Here is a 15615-nt window from a genome sequence, read left to right on the forward strand (position 1 = left end):
CTTAATTTAATATTTTGTGACAAGAAAACAAGAAAAGGGAGCAGAGTGGCATATTTGGGAAGTGGTCCCAGCCTTTGGGGAGCCTCTGGAGGTCCTACAATTTTAATTCTACACAATGTTGTTTTTGCACTTACAGCATGGGTAAATGAAATGGTTGGACTTAATGTGATATTCCTTGGATCAGGCAGTTGAAGTAGACAAAAGATTTGCAGCTCTGAAGGGAGTGGCCTTTAACTGACACCAGTGGAGAAAAGATAAAAGGGAAGTATAAATAAAGAATCCACACTGTGTAGAATGGGAGTGTTTAAATATAAATGCTTAATGCTCCTTGCATGTTTTTATACAAGATATCAATTTTTTTTAATGTTGAAGATGAAAATGGGGTCTATATTTAGCTTTCCAACTTACGAAGTGCTGGGGTGAAATGTAGCAAATCATCAACTAAGAATGGTGTTTTGTGTTGCTAATCATATAAATTATGCTAAAACCTCCTTAGTCAAACACAAGTTGAATGATTTAATAGGTACACCTTCACTTGGTTAAGAAATGTATCCATATTTAAATTAGAATTAAAAGATTACTTCTTCATAATGGCTGAATAATAAATAAGAATGCACAGAACAAAATTCAATCTCCAATATCAGTCCACCAAGGAAGCACAATTTAAACAGCTGAAGAACTCCAGAATGTGCTGAATCAGAAAATAGTTGATGTTCCTTCATTACTACTGGGTCAAAATTCTGAAACATTCACCAGAAAGACTGCAGCAATTCAGGACAGTGGATTGTCGCCTTTTCATTGAATTTATTGCCCAATTTGGGGCGTACAGTGAATTCTGGCTTTTCAGCTTTGCCCACTTCCTGAAATAAATGATGACGATCTATTATCATCTGTACAAGGAAGAAACTTCCTCCTGACTGTTTTTCTAAACTAATGTTACCCAACCAATCATAGAGCGGATATCTGTTGACTGGTGGAACAGAGTTCTGTCTTTTTCTGTCTTTCTATCTTGCAATGTAGAATTATTAAAAACTGGAATGAAGAGGTAGGTAAAATGACTTGCAGCAAACTGGAATATGAGAACATTTATACCAGTGAGGTTTTTTTAATATAGTTCAATTTGAAAAGGTGTATTTGCACCTTCAATTTGCAAACTGTATCCATATGGCAAATAAGATTTCTGGTGTATTTCTAATATAAGTTACAAATAGAAAACAAACAGAAATGTTGTTATTTTTTAGGCCTCAACTAAAAGTTGAAAACTAGATTAGTGTAGTTTAGTTTATTTCGTGACAAGAAACTAAACTAAACTAATCTGGTTGAGGCCTAAAAAATGACAAAACTTCTGTTTATTTGCAAACCAGTATTTGGCTGAAAATTTAGAAATGAGGCAGACAAGGTGATCTATCTATCACCTTGACCTGAATTTTATAACCTCTGCAGTATAATGATAAATAACTCAAAATTATGTTAAAACAAAATACCTCCTTAAACTTTTACCTACATTGTTGTCAGAAATAATAATAATAATAATAATAATAATAATAATAATAATAATAATAATAATAAACTTTATTGCGGACTCGAGGTCCAGACAAGGGGCAACATTACATTTAAAAAATGCATTGCATATTAAAAAATATCATAAAGTACATATAAAATCTTAGTATATCACTTATAAAAGCATCATAAATTATATATTTTTTAAAACACAATTCATGTTAAAAATCCAGATTAAAAGAATGATCAATGTCCTACAACGAGACAACGATACCAGTGTCTCCACAGCTGGGATTCGTAGCGTGTAGTGCTAACACTTATGTTTGACAAGGCCACAATAATTACATTTTTAGAGTCATTTATCCTGCAAATGAATTTATACGTGATTTCTTAGGATAGCTTCTAAAGTACTGACTTCTGCAGCCACAAACATATTACTGGCACTACACCATCTAGGTTCCTTAGCAGTGTTCCTTAGATATATTCTTAATCAGTTGAAATATAAAAAATGAAAGGAAAAGCAAAAGTGAAATAATGCCATAATCTGTTCCCTTAATATACTGCATGTAATCTTAAACTCTAGCCCCCTCATTTTATTATGGACAGCTTGTACATATGAACAAGTGTTTGGGAGACTGGCGGGATGGATTTGCCAGTGGTGCTGCAGGATCTTCTGCTGGGTGGGAACTGTGCTTTTCTGCATGCCTTCTCTATTTACCCTCTCCCAGCACCCAATCCACAACAATCTGAAGCAGGCCAGCAGCCATTCTTCCTGTGTATGCTCATTCTTCCATTATAGCTTTACTGTGATCTTCTCTCACCATATACTGACTTTTTTCATATCTGACTTGCGAGCTGGTAGCGTCACAGACAGCTCTCAGGATCGGAACCCTGTTGTAACCTGGGGAGGACTTGTATTGGGCTTTGGCTAAAGGTGGTGTAAATTAATCAGAGTTCCTGTGCTGCCTTCTATTCGGTGACATTGAATAGAAAGTATTGTGTGAATAAAATGAGACTACACTGTAGTCCCTATCAAGATCAAAATGAAGCACATGAATGTCTAATTAATGAGAAGGTGATGGTGTTCCAGAAGATCCAATGGCTTCTGAAGGCTGAAATTACTGGCTGAAATATCCCCAGCCATTTTTTGTCCTCCAATATTCCCTTCCACTATGTCAGGTGCTGTGTTCGGCAGCATTCTTTGCCCATTTGAGCCCCATTTGAAATGAAAGATTAATACTCTGAATTCACACTCCAATGGAGCTGTTGTTCTTTCCACACTATTAGGTAAAATGTTTTTGGCATGTTTTTGAATGATTTCTTAATGTGCTGGGCAATATTTATCCCTCAACCAACAATGACAGAGCTAGCAGAGCTGCTAACCTCAGGTGCTGTATATGTGGAGTTACTCAGTGACTACCGACCTGTGGCATTAACGTCCGTGGTGATGAAATGCTTTGAGAGGTTGGTCATCAACTCGTATCTCAGCAAGAACCTGGATTTGAAATGAACAATATTTGGATAGAACTCCGAGGCATGGTTTGCCTGCTCCTCCCTCCTCTAATGGACCCTTTACATTCAGGTATAAAATATCAAACAGAGGGAGGATGTAAATTAAGTCTTTTGAATTATCTTTGAAAGGCAATGGAAGGATAGAGAGAAGAACATAGTGATGTTAAAACATATGCAATCCTGTGGACTTGTGCAGAAGAAGGATTTAGTGTGAATAAAGTTCAGAAAATTTAGGCGTACTTTTATGGGATTGTAGAGGCTCTCTGCCAACTTTCATGAAATGTCAGTGTTTGTGGTCTACTGCAATGGAAGACACTTATTCCCTGTAAATTTGGGAGTGGCCCACATTTAGTATTTGTACAGTGTTTGGGTTAGAAGATCTGTCGGCAAAGTACACTTAAGACAGTTGAACAGTTATGACAGTTCAATGACTTATGACAGGCATTGAAAGTAGGCATGCAGGTGCAGCAGGCAGTGAAGAAAGCGAATGGTATGTTAGCATTCATAGCAAAAGGATTTGGGTATAGGAGCAGGGAGGTTCTACTGCAATTGTACAGGGTCTTGGTGAGACCACACCTGGAGTATTGCGTAAAGTTTTGGTCTCCTAATCTGAGGAAAGACATTCTTTCTATAGAGGGAGTACAGAGAAGGTTCACCAGACTGATTTGTGGGATGTCAGGACTTTCATATGAAGAAAGACTGGATAGACTCGGCTTGTACTCGCTAGAATTTAGAAGATTGAGGGGGGGATCTTATAGAAACTTACAAAATTCTTAAGGGGTTGGACAGGCTAGATGCAGGAAGATTGTTCCCGATGTTGGGGAAGTCCAGAACAAGGGTCACAGTTTAAAGATAAGGGGGAATTCTTGTAGGACCGAGATGAGAAAAACATTTTTCACACAGAGAGTGATGAATCTCTGGAATTCTCTGCCACAGAAGGTAGTTAAGGCCAGTTCATTGGCTATATTTAAGAGGGAGTTAGATGTGCCCCTTGTGGCTAAGAGGATCAGGGGGTATGGAGAGAAGGCAGGTACGGGATACTGAGTTGGATGATCGGCCATGATCATATTGAATGGCGGTGCAGGCTCGAAGGGCCGAATGGCCTACTCCTGCACCTATTTTCTATGTTTCTATGTTGAAGGGCCACCTCCTGGAGAGGGGTGTCAATTACGATTAATTCTATTCATCCACATCATTTCATTACAGGGCATGTTTACAGGAATGAGGTAACACACCACACATGGTAGAAAGTCCATGTCTACAGTGCAGAGACATTTCAGTTTAGAGTATGATTGTTTCTACTAAGGCATAAGGAACTATGATCAATGACGCAATAGAAAGGCTGAGGTTCTTTGATAAAATCAAGCATTTGGCCAATTAGAATCAATAGTAACCATTGGTGGAATTGATGCAGCTGAATCATTGATTTAAAATGATGGAATCAGGGATATTATTTGGAATAGTTGGAATCAAAGGATATTGAAGATTTGACAGGAGAAAAAACACAGAAACGTCTGGTAGTTATATGCGACAGGGACTGAAAGAGTCTCTTGAGGAATATAGAGTTTGTAAAAGAGAACATAAAAAAGAAATTAGAAGGGCAAAAATGGGCCATGAAATATCCTCGGCAAGTAAATTAAGGAAATTTGTTCTATTAGTATATCAGGAGCAAGAGTATCCAGGGAAAGAGTTGATCCCCTCAGGGACAAGAAGGGTAATCTATGTATCTTTAAACTAAACTAAATTATGTGTCGATCCAGGCGATGAAGGGTATAACCTGAATATGTCTCATCTCTATTCACCAAGGAGAAGCAGATGGAAGATAGTGAGTTCAAAGAAATGTTGATGAATAGAGGGATCTTGAGGTTCAAGTCCATCATGGGTTGATAGAGTGGTGAAGACAGTAGAAGGCAGCCTTGCATTCGTAGGTTGGGGCATAGAATATATAAATTGAGACGTTATGTCGCAACTTTACAAAACACTAGTTTGAGCACGCTTGATTTATTGCATGCAGTTCTGATCACCGCACTATTGGAACCTGTGGCTGTGCTGGCGAGAGTTGAAAGGAGATTCTTCAGTATGTAGACAGGATTGGAAGACTTTAGTTATGAGGAGAGATCGCATAGACTGGGTTTGCTTTCCCTGGAGTAAAGAAGGTAGAGGAGAGACCTGATAAAAGTATATAAGATTATAAAAGGCACAGGGAGGTTGGATGGTCAGAATCCTTTTTACTATGATAGGTGTGTCAAAATTGGGTTTAGGTGAGAGGAAAGAGTTTTCAAGGAAATTTGAGGGGAAGATTTTATTTTCCATAGAGAGGGGTTAATGTTGAACTAGCTGCCAGAGGAGGTGAAGTCAAGTGCAATCATTATGTTTAAGAAACATTTGGACAAGTAATTAACTATGCAAGACATAAAAGGATATTGATGTGGTGTGTGCACATTGGATTAGTGTAGATAAGCAAAATGATCAGCATGGACTTGGTGGTTTGAAAAAGACTGCCTCTATGCTGTACAACTCTACATTTTGGTATGCATCACCTTCTATAAACCATGACCTGCACAGTCTGCAATATTCTCCTTGTCCCTCTGGAGGAAAATGGTATACAATTAACATCTCATAAAGACAACACACAAATCACTACAATTACTGAAATCCCTGAAGCCACAGAAAGAGAAGGCATAAAATGAAACGGACAGATAACCAAAGAACAAATTTTAGAAGATCAGGTTGGAGATGAGATGGCTTGGGAAGATTGATAAAGATTTGTCAAATATTATTCCAATTTCAGTATCAAAGAAATACAGTGCTTACAGTATATATGCAAATGTACTTTCTTCAAGAACAATGTGTTCACATCTATGTAACATACAACAGTACAGCACAGGAACTGGCTCCTCTTCCCTAATGTCCATGCCAAACTTTATGCATAGTTAAACTAATCTCCTCCACCCGCTGCATATCAATGTGTCTATATAAAAGCCTTTTAAATGCCTGCACCACCAACCTTGGCGGTGTGTTCCCAGCACCACCACCACTCTGTGTAAAACAAAAATTGCCTCACACAGGTCCTTTAAACTTGGCCCCTTTCACTTTAAAGCCATGCCCTCTAATCTTTGACATTTCCAGCCTGGGAAAAAGGTTCTGACTGGCTTGTTATAATTTCATATACATCTATCAAGTCACCCTGAGCCTCTGACATGACAAAGAAAACAATCCAATATGTTATAGTATCTTGAAGTAAGAGAACCACACAGCAAATGTAACTTCACAGCTGCTGAAAAGTCTACACCAATTTTATTCTGACATACAGTATTATCTGTCCAGGAACCAGCATAGAGAATAAAATAAATTAATTAAACAATCACAAGGATTGTCACTGAGCGTTAGGGAGATTGAAGAATTAGAACAGAAAAGAGAATCAGAAGTATAGTTACAGAAGGTTACAAACAATTCCACATGGCTGAGATTTCACAAGGCCAGGCTTCAAAAGCGAAGTGATCATGGTGCGCCAGTCTCATCTGCAAGGTAGCGTGAGAGTGTTTCCACACCTTCGCTTCAGTGAGTGGTAAGTTGCAACAGTTCAATGCCTTCAGCTGTAACAGACAGCAATGATTCTCAGAACATTCTGACAAACTAAATTTGTTATTGAGAATCACAACACTAGGAATAGATATTTTGAACAGAATGTTTTCTCAGGGTTTCTGAGCCTTACATGAAGTGATTAATCTGTGATAACAATACGAGGAGCACCTCTGCTCCTTTGCCCTGCTCTGTAGACCAGCAATGAATGGCTAAGGAGGCTGATGGACCTCCGGAGGCTGCCAGCAAATCTGCTTCCTTAAGATTGTCTCTGATGCTTATAGATGGAGTACACTTGTCCGGTATTATTGTGTTTCTATGCTAGTCCTCTGGTCCCTTTCAGACCTTCCCACCAGTGGGACATTGAAAGCAATATCAGAGTGCGCAGGGGCAAGGAGCAGAGATGGAGCAACCCACATCTCAGAAACCAGCTGTACGATGTTGCAAGATATGATACGAGAGTCCAAACATATTGTTTTAGTAAAGAGTTTAAATTTCGGTAGGGTTCAACCTCTTTAAATTTTACCTGCTTGTTCCTGTCCCTATACCTCCTCCCTCGACTTTGTCCAAGGACACTGACAGTCCTTTCAGGTGAGGGAGAGATTCACTTGCACTTCCTCTAGCTTCATCTACTGTGTCTGTAGTTCTAGGTGTGGACTCCTATATATCGGCAAGACCAAGCGCATACTCGGTGATTGTTTCGCTGAACACCTTCGCTCAGTCCGCCTAGGCCTACGTGATCTCTCGGTTGCTAAATACTTTAACTCCCCCTCCCATTCCCATACTGACCTTTCTGTCATAGGCCTCTTCCACTGTCAGAGTGAGGCCAAACGCAAATTGGAGGAACAGCACCTCATATTTTCCTTGGGCAGCTTACAACCCAGCGGTATGAATATTGATTTATCTAACTTCAAGTAACCTTTGGTTTCCCTCTCTCTCCCTGCCTCACCCCCACCCTAGTTCTCCGACTGGCTTCACTGTCCTCCTGATTATTTTATCATTTGTATGCTTTGTTGTCACCTTCCCCTCTGCCAACAATGAAACATTCTCCATTTCCTTGATCACACCTGCTTTGATCTGTTGTTTTCACACCTTACCCTTCCATATCTCTAGTTTCCCTCTCCCCTGACTCTCTGTGTGAAGAAGGGTTTCAAACCAAAACGTCATCTGTTCCTTTTCTCCAGAGGTACCTGTCACACTGAGTTACTCCAGCATTTTTTATCTACTGTATCTTTGGTGTAAACCAGCATCTGCAGTTCCTTCGTGCAAAGAAAATATAATGACAATCAAAAATACAGAGATTGGTATAGGAAGTTTTCTGAATGATTTGGCTAAAAGTTTGTGTCCAAAAATATATTTTACATGAAAATGTAAAATTAAGGAAATAATACTGTACAGAGAGAAGTCAGAGAACTGTGAGTATCATTCACATAATTACTAACCATCTGTTCTTGAAATCTAAGTGACAAGTTTGTAAACAGAATTCTAATGATGGTGAAACATTACAAGTTCTTTGAAAAGGATGAGATACTTTTAAAAGAACCAGTTTTAACCCAATGTGCCTGGCAAAGGCTGAGAGTCTGGACAGTTATAATTGCATAGATTATTTACCTATTCCACAACCACTGGGATCTGACTATTCCTGACTATAATGTGCTCACACTGCTTTGTACAAATAACCAATGAGGCTCTTACAGTTTATCGTGTGTACCTACCTGAGTGTTCCAGTGCATGATATTTTAGAGTTGTAGTGGATACTGTGTGATGGATACATCATGCATTTTAATAGTAAGATTAAACGAGAACTTACCAGTTTGAAGTTTGATCTGTATTTTATGAGGAGTTACGATGAGGGATTACGTGAAGAACCCCGCCAGGACGCATGCGTGTCATTCTTCAAAGCAGCGGTGTGAAATCACAGATAACTGTAATGACTAAACATAGTAAGATTAGAGAAGAAATACCAGTTAAGTATATGATCAGGGTGGAAGCGGAGGGCACGTAATCCCTCATCGTAACTCCTCATAAAATACAGATCAAACTTCAAACTGGTAAGTTCTCGTTTAATCTTACTATTTTACTTCGGAGTCACGTGAGTGACTACGTGAAGATTTTAAAGCTCTGTGATTTCGTGCCGTGGAAACGAGTCCATGCATCACATCTGCCTTGACTGTGGGAGGAATAGTGTTAATATAATTTGGACATGATTCGTCATTGAAATCATAACATTTATTAACACAAATTATAACCCCTTTTATGGGTTTAATTAATTTACAGAACTTAAATTTTTTTCTGCAAATGTTCCAGCTTTCATCACTGGTTTATTGTAAAATAACTGGAAAGTTCTTTCCCCTGACCATCCTGCTGCTTCGAGGACTTGGTCCATGGGCACATCCAGTTGTACTGCTGCCGATGTCGCTGCAGCCCTGGTGGAATGAGATTTAAAAACGTTAGTATCCACCCCAGCCTGTGTCAGCACCTGTTTCAGCCATCTCGAGATGGTCTGGACCGTCACTCTTTTGTGAGGTTGCTTATGGCTGATCAGCAGTCCCTTCTCATTGCCTCTTAAGATTTTTGTTTTCTCTATGTATAATGACAGGTGTTTAACTATACATAGGCGGTCATATGAAGGGTATGGCCTGAATTGTATATTGAGGCCTGCTGATCCCTGTCTGTTCTGCTTTACCAGTTCGTAGATGTGGAACGTAATATCGTCAGGTGAGGAGGTCATGTTGTCCAGTCTGAGTTTATGCAGTGACTGAACCCTCTGTGCCGTGACCAGTGCCATTAACATGACTGTTTTCAAAGTTAGTCTGTGTAGGGACAGAGTTGATGCTGGAGACCAGTTCCTGAGCGTTTTCAGGACAATGCTCACATCCCAAATTTGGGAGTACCCTGTACCTGGTTTTTGGGGGATTTGTATTAAATATTCCCCTCATGAGCTTTGTTACCAGAGGGTAAGTCCCTACAGTGTAACGCTCTGTCCCTTGCCATAGGTAAGTCGACAGGGCACTTCTGGCGCTGTTGATGGCACTGTAGCTGAGCCCCTCATCATAGTGGAGGCCTGACAGATATTCCAGAACAGATGGGATGTTCATGTTTCTGTTGGTGATGTTGTTCTTATGACAGTACATTTCCCACTTCCTGATGTAGACCAGATATTGTTTTTTAGTTGATTGTCTTTGGGCCACCGAGATCATGTTCGCTGTTCGGTCCGTTAGTCCCAGTTGTAGAAGTGGCGTTTTTAAACTCTACAAATTAACAGGTTCAAGCTTTTATGGCATGGATGGCTATCCCCTGTCACGGGATGTAGCAACAAGTCTGGTCTATGTGGGATGGTAATACATGGTTCTAATACCATGTTTTGCACCACTGGGAACCATGGTTGTGCAATCGGGTACTACCAAAATACCAGACGCAGAGTCTTGTTGTATTTTCCTTAATACCCGACTGATGAGGCAAAAAGGAGGGAATGCATAGATAAACAATTTCCCCCAATGCAGCGAAAATGCATCTGTTGCTGCTGCCCCAGGGTCTGGTTCCCATGAAACATAGTTAGGTATCTGGTTGTTTAGTCTGGATGCGAATAGATCGATATCTGGTGTTCCATATTTTGCTGTAATATCAGAAAATACCATTTTGTTCAACATCCATTCGGTGTTTTCATTAAATTTGCGTGACCTGGTGTCTGCCACTAAATTTAGTCTCCATGGTAGGTAAGTGGCTGATATCCAAATATCTCTCTGGATGCACCATTGCCAAATTGAATTAACGAGATTGTCACATGATATCGATTTGTTACCACCCATGTGGTTGATGTATGCTACCACGGTGGTATTGTCTATTTGTAATCTAACATGCTGGTGATATGACCCAGTACAATATGACTTAAGTCCATGAAATGCACCCAACATTTCCAAGTAATTTATACCCAGTGTCAGTAAGAAGGATCCTCCTGCACTGTCCATCTACCTCCACAGCTGGTGATGGTATTGGTGGCTCCCCACCCAAGTGCACTGGCATCGGATTGTAGTACCATAGAAAGGTTACTGACAATGATTGGGTTGGAACAAAGCCAGAGGTTGTCTATCCACCATTTTAGTTCCGTTTTGGCTTGGATTGGTAGTCTCATAGGTCTGTCAAAGTGACCTGCATTGATTTTGAGAGCTTGTATTTTTGCTCTCTGTAAGTTTTGGTAATGTAGAGGTCCAAATTGTGTGGCTGGGAAAGCAGCCACCATTTTACCAATGACTTTTGCTACCAATCTGATGGATGGATTTCTGATGTCAATGAGGTTGTTGCAAGCCTCTATTAAATCTCTAGCCTTTCCCTTAGGTAGAGTCACCGTCATGTGAACTGAGTCAATGGTGAATCCCAAATAGTCCATAGTAGTGGACGGTGTTAGTTTAGATTTAACTGGATGGATGATAAATCTCAGTTTTTCAAATAACTGTTTTGTGGCTGTTACAGTTTGTATGGCCAATTCCAAAGTTATGCCCACTACGAGTATGTCATCTAAATATGCCATAACCATGTGATTACGTTTCCGTAGAAACGCTAGGGCTGGTTTTAACATTTTCATGAACAGCCTGGGGGCTGATGATAGCCCATTTGGCAGTGCTTTATATTGCCAGAGTTGTCCCATCCAGTTGAATTTTAAGTAACATCTGTGGTCACCTCGTATGGGTACTGAATAGTAAGCATCTTTTAAATCGATGCTGGCCATGAAGTAACCTTTGGAAATTAATTGTTTAGCAGTAACAAAGGTTTCCATTTTAAAGTGAATATATTGTACAAATGTATTCAATTTTGTCAGATCTATGATGATGCGACAACCACCATCTTTTTTGGTTTTGGTAAAAATATTGGACACGAATTCTAATGGTTCGTGTTGAGTTATCTCAATTACACCTTTTATGTAAAGCCGCTCCAGTTCAGCTTGTGCCTCTGATTTTTCTTTATCAGAGAGTACGAACACTCGGTTCGGTCTATGTTGAACTGGAGGGCTGTACTCGTGTATAAACTCTATTGTATATCCCTGGATACTGTTTAAGATGTAAGTATCGGTTGTTAGCATGCTCCATGCATTCAAAAACCAGTGTAGTCTCCCCCCAACACCCATGCTCTCCATATCTTTTAGGGAACCAGACCCACCTACCTCCATTGTTACCAGTGACAGGTTTACTTCTTTTTGTAGTTCTTCCACTGTTGTTGCGCTGGTGCCTGGTTTCTCGGGTTGGTTGGTGTTGGCATTGGGGTTCCCCGCATCTTCCAAGAAGGCCGGCCTGGGCCATGGCCTAAAAAAGACTAATGTTTTGAGTACCGGGCCTCGAGCTTTCACCAGTTCTGCTGGTGGGTGCGTAGGGATGCTGTCTTTGGCTGTAATTGTTTTTTGTTGGTGATCCTTTTATTAATCCCAAGGTTTTGGCTTCCTCATTGAGCTCTTTTACCTGCTTCGATAGGTTGCCACTGAACAAGAGAATTGGTGGTTTTGTGGCCCCAGGTTTGCACAGTCCCGCAAATTTTGGGTTCAGTGTGGGTTGTATGGCACTTTTCCTGATGTTATTTATTTCGTGCTGGGTGTTACAGAGTAGTGCCAGCGCATCTTGTTGGTCCTGGGACATATTCCTGTCTTCCACTGTACGGGCAAATGCTGTTATCCCTGCAGTCAGTAATTTTAGTACTTTTTGTAATTTCACATCCATACTCCTGACCCCTGTTCCGATATGTTTCCATATACAGTTGTTGATAATTGGAACATTCAGGGAAATGCAATTGCCCGGTGCCAGATGTCTTCCTGTGGTGTCCAGTAAAGCCTGCTCTTGTAACTGGTTTAGTGACATGTAGTCAATACTGGCAGGAAGCTTTGGCTCCAGATTTTTCCCAGTCTGTTCCGGCTGTATAAAATTGGCCACCATGTCCAGCAAGTTCTCTTTTTCCTCGCACCCCATGCACACTTGTCTTTTCTTCCGCGGACCCCTCTTCCAGGTCAGCCCAGAACTGACCCGCAGTGCTCCCCTCCGGTGAGGTGGAAACACTGTGCAGCCCTTGAAAAGGTACTGCTGTGGGTTTGTCATAGGGCCCACAGTGACCCGACTCCATCTCCCGGAGTCTGTCACGTTGGAGCAAATGCTCCACACACCGCTCCATCCGGCTCCAGCACTCTCGGTCGCTGGCCGCCCGCGGTGTTTCAAAGTCGGACTCCTCCGAGTCCACGACCTTGTTAGATTTGTATTTTGCCTTGCCGCCCGGCCGCGTGGATTTGGCCGGTGCGGCGGCGGCATCGGGCACAGCTGATCCCACTACGGGTGATCCAAGTGCCGTCGGCTGCTCTTGCTGGCTGCCCGCTACTCCGCGGTCCTCCCTCACCAGCTTTGTCGCAGCCCTTGTCTTTTTTGTTTTCTCCATTTCCCTGCCTGTAGTTGGGAAAGGAAATAAAAAAGACTGCAGAGTAAATCCTTACCTGCAATTAGCGGCTTTTAAACTGCCGCCGCGGAGGAACGTCCTTCCACCGCGTCTGATGTTTCGCAATGTGTGTAGCGATATGACACGCATGCGTCCTGGCGGGGTTCTTCACGTAGTCACTCATGTGACTCCGAAGTAAAATAGAGTGTTAACAGTGCAAATAGATGGCAATGTTATGGTGAGTTATATGTCACAACATGGAATACTTCTGATTGTGTTATTGGTCATTTTCCACACTAGGATGTATTCAAGTTCAAGTTCAAGTTCAAATGAGTTTATTGTCATGTGTCCCTGTATAGGACAATGAAATTCTTGCTTTGCTTCAGCACACAGAACATAGTAGGCATTTACTACAAAACAGATAAGTGTGTCCATATACCATAATATGAGTACAGGTGCACAACCTTTTATCCGGTGTTCCAGAAACCGAAAAGCTCCGAAAACCGGCCATTTTTTCCAGATGTCGTCTGCGCACCAAAGCTCGCGTTTGGCGCCAAACTTGACCCAAAACGACCCACGGTCAACCCAGGTCTGTACTACTGTAGCGGCTGCCTCCTCCCTGGAGACCGGGAGACGCTTAAACATCTGTAAATCATTGCTTAAATGTTAGTCAGTTAGTTTGGAGGGCTTTTATGTGAAGGGGGGTGAAGGGGTAAACTTTAATTCTTAGTCCGCTACCTGGTCGGAGAGGCGGGGAGCGGTCAATGCCTTACCGGGTCGCTGTGCAGTAAGCTCCGCAGCGCTGTGGCCGGTGGGGCCGTGGGCGGCGCCGGTTGTAGCTCCGACCCCGGCAACTCTACCCCTGGCTGCGAGGCGCTCCAAATCCAGCGCGGCCCGCGGCCGGACGCCCCAGCTCCGCGAATGTCGGGAGTCGACGGCGTCGCAGCGCTGGGATACCAGCGGGGTGCGGGCAATGCCTTACCGGGTCGCCGTGCGGCAAGCTCCGGAGCGCTGTGGCCGCTGACACACAACATCGCGGAGCATCGCTGGATTTGGAGCCGCGCAGCCAGGGGTAGAGTTGCCGGGGTCGGAGCTCCAACCGGCGCCGCCCGCGGCCGGACGGAGCCCCCACCTCCGCGGCTCCAAATCCAGCGACGCTCCGCGAATGTTGGAAGAAGGTGGCCACAGCGCTCCGGAGCTTGCCGCACGGCGACCCGGTAAGGCATTGCTCGCTCCCCGCTGGTATCCCAGCGCTGCGACGCCGCCGACTCCCGACATTCTCGGAGCTGGGACGTCCGGCCGCGGGCCGCGCTGGATTTGGAGCGCCTCGCAGCCAGGGGTAGAGTTGCCGGGGTCGGAGCTACAACCGGCGCCGCCCGCGGCCGGACGGAGCCCCCAGCTCCGCGAGGTTGGGAGTCGCCGACCAGGTAGGTAGGGGACTAAGAATTAAAGTTTCCCCCTTCACCCCTACAACCACATAAAATCCCTCCAAACTAACTGACTAACATTTATGCAATGATTCTCCCGGTCTCCGGGGAGGAGGCAGCTGCTCCAGACTTTTCAAGCCGCCCGCGCTACCTACCTAATCTACGCTAAAAATCTTCCATTCTGAAATCCGAAAATGTCCGAAATCCGACAAGTGTCTGGTCCCAAGGCTTTCGGATAAAAGGTTGTGCACCTGTATATACACACATGAATAAATAAACTGATAAAGTGCAAATAACAGATAATGGGTTATTAATAATCAAAGTTTTGTCCAAGCCAGGTTTAATAGCCTGATGGCTGTGGGCAAGTAGCTATTCCTGAACCTGGTTGTTGCAGTCTTCAGGCTCCTGTACCTTCTATCTGAAGGTAGCAGGGAGATGATTGTGTGGCCAGGATGGTGTGGGTCTTTGATGATACTGCCAGCCTTTTTGAGGCAGCGACTGCGATAAATCCCCTCGATGGAAGGAAGGTCAGATCTGATGATGGACTGGGCAGTGTTTACTACTTTTTGTAGTCTTTTCATCTCCAGGGTGCTCAAATTGCCGAACCAAACCACGATTATTCATTAATAATTAGCAAAACCGTAATGGATACGGCAAGAAGTAGATTTCTTGCCATGTCCAAGATTGTCTTCAAATTCATTTTGAAACATGACACTTGCTGCAATATAATGTAATGCTGTAGTATATTATTACAAAACTGAACCAAACATGTGATTTAATGTTGGTAGGTTAGAATTTTATACAAATAGGCCAAAGGATGTCTTGTGGATTTACTGGCAATGCCATACTGTGCAGAAGAGGTTATTTTACTGACATTGGGACTGAAGACAATTGTTCGAACATGGTAATGGCTGACCTTGTGATATATCACTGAAGAAGGATCCCAACCTGAAACGTCGCCTATCCATCTCCTCCAGAGATACTGCATGACACACTGAGTTACTCCAGCACTTTGTATCTTTTTTGTGGTATCACTAGCCTGCCTGTGCAGTGCCAAGGTTGATAGCAGAAAACATTACATTTCTCAACACTGACACCTCTCATTTTAAAATATGAGAAAAGAATATCAAATAAAAAGCCGGTGTTGCAAATTTAAAATGTGGATCTCGTGACAAAGATCATAATATTT

The sequence above is a fragment of the Leucoraja erinacea genome, chromosome 25 (assembly GCF_028641065.1).
Source record: "Leucoraja erinacea ecotype New England chromosome 25, Leri_hhj_1, whole genome shotgun sequence".
Lineage (NCBI taxonomy): Eukaryota > Metazoa > Chordata > Chondrichthyes > Rajiformes > Rajidae > Leucoraja > Leucoraja erinaceus.